Source organism: Austrofundulus limnaeus, unplaced genomic scaffold (assembly GCF_001266775.1).
Source record: "Austrofundulus limnaeus strain Quisiro unplaced genomic scaffold, Austrofundulus_limnaeus-1.0 Scaffold75, whole genome shotgun sequence".
Taxonomy (NCBI): Eukaryota; Metazoa; Chordata; class Actinopteri; order Cyprinodontiformes; family Rivulidae; genus Austrofundulus; species Austrofundulus limnaeus.
The window spans coordinates 1,541,738-1,547,052 of record NW_013952477.1 but is presented as its reverse complement, the minus strand read 5'-3'; positions in this window follow the sequence as shown (position 1 = coordinate 1,547,052).

Genomic DNA, 5,315 nt, shown 5'->3' with positions numbered 1-5,315 from the left:
TAAGAACATGTCGACAATGCCAGAGATTTTTTTCCAGGCTATCAGCAGCTATGTGAGAACCACACCTTAAGATCAATTAATCTGTCCTTCAACTATGTAGTCATTAAAAAAACAAAAACATAAAAACTATCCTGAAATATCTTCCAGAATACAAACAGCAGAGTATAAGAGAGAATTCTGCACCTGTGTTCCTCTGAGATTAAAATATGAGCCACAAAGCTCCTGGTTTTCTTCTTTATTGGAGGTGCAGGGGGAAATTTAAACATTACTGGTTTAACAGAGAGTCATAACTTTCTGGTGAGAGATTTATGAAAGAATATGAGTAAAGTCCCAACTGATTATGAGCGTCATCAATCTACAGTTCATCACAATCGCAGACTGACATCTAAGACCTATTCAGTGAAATATTTTAGAAGAAATTTAACAGACATTATAAGAGGAAATATATAATCTGTTAAAGTTGAACAGAACAGAGTTTGTTTTATTTGCTTGTTTTTTAGTACATAAAATGTGAGTTTGCTGTTTTTTTTTCCAGATACCTTAGGGTTAGGGTTCATGTCAAACATTTAACCACAGTGACACCTGCTGGTGGGATGCTGTAATGACTCAGAAGAAGATAATGTTTTGGTATACTATCATCTATCGCCATCTGTTTTATGTTTAATTATCTGAGGCAGCCATCTTGGATTGAATTGACTCCAATCCATCACATCAAACTGAGAATTACTGTAAGTCAGATTTTATCAAAATGACCCCAGAATATTTTCAGATTCCTGCTTTTTCAGCTACATTTTCATTCCTGGATCATCCTGATCTCATGAACTACAGAGACTTGGCTTGCTTTGTCAGGAAAACCCATTGACATTTAGTCTGAATCCTATGTTTAGGTTATTCTTTTCTCTGTTCTATGTAATTTTAAAGCAGAAAACCTCAAACAATATGTGGATATTAACCAGGTAAACGGGGGGGGGGGGGGGTTGTTAGTTTTGCAGGGAAAATGACAAGACTTTTCAGCTTTTCTGCCCTTTTTTCTGTACTCACTGCTCAAAAGAAAATTCTTCAAGGTTATGTTTTAGATATTCAGATATTTTGTTTGAATGACCCAATAATGTATTTAGTCATGTTTCCGTCAAGATCTTTCTGTGTGGCTGATTGTTCTGCAGGAAAGAGTGTGAGCTTAAACAGGTCTATTTTTGGATGATACACCTCACCATATGACCTAGTAAATATGGAAATTGAATGAACAAAAACATTTGTATATTTAAGATGCAGTCTTTGTTAGGGCTGATACCAGTTTTTCTCAAAGCGAGTACAAGTAGAGTTTAAGAACTCAGAGTAGCTACTTACATAAGCATTACACAATGACTATATAAACACATTTCTTTTGTTTAGAACAAGGTGGCTCTCCTTACTTATTGGCCCCTCTTACAAATCAAACATGCAGCTGTTGCAACATTTTTTTAACAAAAGATTAACACAAGATTTTCTTTTAATCTATGTCAGTTTCTTAAACATGGAACTTACTTTTTTTTCACTTGAAATGCAAACTGTTACACATTCAATGAACCATTGATGCTAGTATTGATGTAAGTCGGGCATTTTGTACAAGTACACTTGTAAAAATGCTGATGTCGGCATGATTCTGTTATGAGGGTGGGAACACCACCAGTTTCTATAATTTGGTTCTAAACCTGAACACCTGAACTGATCAGACCAATTCTGCAGAGCATCATTTGTTGTGTTATCAAAATATTTCAAACTATTTATAATAAAAAGTCACTTTTATTTGCAGCTTGTGATGCTTTGGTTGAGTTTTTCCTTCACATTTCTTTGATCGTTAAATCAAATATAGGATATACAACTTAATAGCTGATTCCTTCATCACTTCTTGTTGTGTAGTTGCTATGTGTTTGTTCAGAATTAGCAAAAGAGGACGAGAGATGCAATTACTAATTAGGTCAGAGTAAACAAGCTAATGTAAGTCAATAATGGCATTAAGACAAATAAATAAAATAATATAAAGACTGAATGAAGTCCAGTGTTCTTCAGGATGTTAGCAAGATTGAATGCACCGAATAAAAAAAGCAGCAAAGTCATGATGGCTGCAGGAGGATGTAATAAAGGGAGGTGGGAGAGTCTTGGGAGGYATTTGGACAGACATAAAACAGCAGCTGAGGCACATTAGGATGCACAAATACACACCAGACARCAGAGAACACACCAGCAGACTTATTGAGTCATGAAGAGCAGGAGCAGAGAAAAGTGCCTCAGTGTTTAAGTCTCTGTCCTAATTACTGCCACCTCTCTGTGGTCTCTGCAGTGGGAGGAACGTCTGTCAGGCGTGGCACTGCAGAGGAAATCTTTTGGTCAAAGATGGTTTTCTGCACTGATTATATAAAATTAACCGTCAGTAAAAGGTTGGCTGAGCTCTACCAAAGCTATATTTGTAAAAAGATATGTATTTAGGCCTACTGTTACATAAAACCTTCTGTGCTTTACTTCATGATTAAAAATGTATTTATTATTCCACAATAATATTTTTAATAAATGCAACCTAAAGTAGTTTTACTACTATAGATACAGTGGGTAAAATAAGTATTGAACACGTCCCCATTTTTCTCAGTAAATATATTACTAGAGGTGCTAATGACATGAAATTTTCACCAGATGTYGGTAACAACCCAAGTGATCCAWACATACAAAGAAATCAAACCATAAATGTCCAGAAATGAAGTTATTTGTAATAATGTGGAATGGCACAGGGGAAAAGTATTGAACACATGAAGAAAGGGAGGTGTAAAAAGGCATGGAAAGACAAGACACCAGCTGAACTCTCTTAGTAATTAGAAAACAAGCCTGCCCCTTGTCAGTGCAAGTTAATATCAGCTGGTTCAGTCYCAAATGATGGCCAGGTATCACACAAGAACCATCTGATGATGGGTAAAAATAAAGAGCTCTCTCAAGACCTTCACAACCTTATTGTTGCAAAGCATAATGATGGCATCGGTTACAGAAGAATGTCTAAACTTCTGAAGGTTCCAGTGAGCACTGTTGGGGCCATAATTCAGAAGTGGAAAGAACATCATTTCACCATAAACCGACCRYGACCAGGTGCTCCTCACAAGATTTCTGACAGAGGAGTGAAAATAATTATCAGAAGAGTTGTCCAAGAGCCAAGGACCACTTGTGGAGAGCTTCAGAAACACCTGGAATTAGCAGGTACGATTGTTTCAAAGAAAACAATAAGTAATGCACTGAACCACCATGGCCTGTATGCACGCACACCACGCAAGACTCCACTGCTGAAGAAACAGCATGTTGAAGCTCCTTTAAAGTTTGCTGCACAACATTTAGACAAGCCTGTGTAATACTGGGAGAATATAGTCTGGTCAGATGAGACCAACATTGAACTGTTTRGATGCCAGAATACACATCATGTTTGGAGGTCAAATGGCACTGCACATCAGCCCAAAAACACCATACCAACAGTGAAGTTTGGAGGTGGGAACATCATGATGTGGGGCTGTTTTTCAGCATATGGTACTGGCAAACTTCAAATAATTGAAGGAAGGATGAGTGGAAAAATGTACAGAGACATTCTTGATAAAAATCTGCTTCCATCTACCAGGATGATGAAGATGAAACGTGGCTGGACATTTCAGCAAGACGGTGAGCCCAAACACAAAGCCAAGGAAACTCTCAGTTGGTTTCAGAGAAAGAAACTAAAGCTGCTGGAATGGCCCAGCCAATCACCTGACCTGAATCCAACAGAAAATCTATGGAAAGAACTAAAGATCAGAGTTCATAGAAGAGGTCCACGAAACCTTCAAGATTTGAAGACTGTTTGTGTGGAAGAATGGGCCAAAATCACACCTGAGCAATGCATGCCACTAGTTTCTCCATACAGGAGGCATCTTGAAGCTGTCATTGACAACAAAGGCTTTTGTACAAAGTATTAGATAAATTTCAGTGAGTGTGTTCAATACTTTTTCCCTGTGCCATTCCACATTATTACAAATAACTTCATTTCTGGACATTTATGGTTTGATTTCTTTGTATGTATGGATCACTTGGGTTGTTACAGACATCTGGTGAGAATTTCATGTCATTAGCACCTCTAGTAATATATTTACTGAGAAAAATGTTGATGTGTTCAATACTTATTTTACCCGCTGTATATAGTTTTTGACGTAAAGCTGAAGTTAATTATTCATGTTTACTAAGAAACTCTTGGAAAAGTTATATTAAAACTACATTACACTTTGAAAAATAAGCAAACCTACACTGACAACAACTTGGAAGGAGTTTGGATTGTTCACAAAACTGTTATAAATGCAATATTTATTATAACTAATAGAAAAACAAACAACAACAAAAATTCTAAAAGTATGAAAAGGTTAGTAAACACGAAAAAATGCTGACATATTAGAAAAACAAAATTAGACCAAAAAATACAGAATGAAATGATTACACAAATAAACAAAATGACTGTAAAGAGATGGCAATCAAATTAAATGAATTTTAAAAGAACTGTAGAAAAATTGCTCACAGCTAAATTAAATTAAAGCTAAAATAAAAATGAGACACAAAGCAGACATAAAAATCCTTTTAAGTGTCTTAAAGAGACTCATTATGATGATAGATTCATGCAGAGCATCACAATAACACAAACATTTCATATGAAAAGAAAATATTTTTCATTTTTTTCTCTGTGTGTTTCAGTTTATTTGAGAGGTCTGAACAGAAATACAGAAGATTATAATTAATCCATGAATTAATTTATTTTCTTCAATCTAAAACTCATCAGTTTGACATTAAAAATACAATTAAATGTTGATCCCAATGATACAGACAGGTTTTAAAGTTTAAACGTTTTATTTCTGTGGCACTAACAGGTCAGGAGGTGGTCTTTGGCCTGAAATGTACACATTAGAAACTGTTTAGATTCTGAGCAGTAACTTATTAACACTTTCTTTTAAGTTACATATTTAATTACTGGGTAGCACATTTCACAAGTTWGAACCCTGACTGCCAGTGCACTTTTTATTTAAATCAAGATCTRAAGAAACCTGAGGTCAAAGAAGTTTGAGTCACAGTTTGCTGTGACACCAGCCAGCAGGGGTCCTCAGAGCGCCGTGTGGTGATGGATCAGGTTAGAAAAGAAAGGGTCTGTTGTCCACACTGCAAAATATGATTGAAACTTGAAAAACAGATAACAAAATACATTAAGTTTGTACAATTCCAACTTATTTAAAAAAATTATTATTATAATAACTATATAACTTCATTAGACTATACTTTATAACTTTAACTAT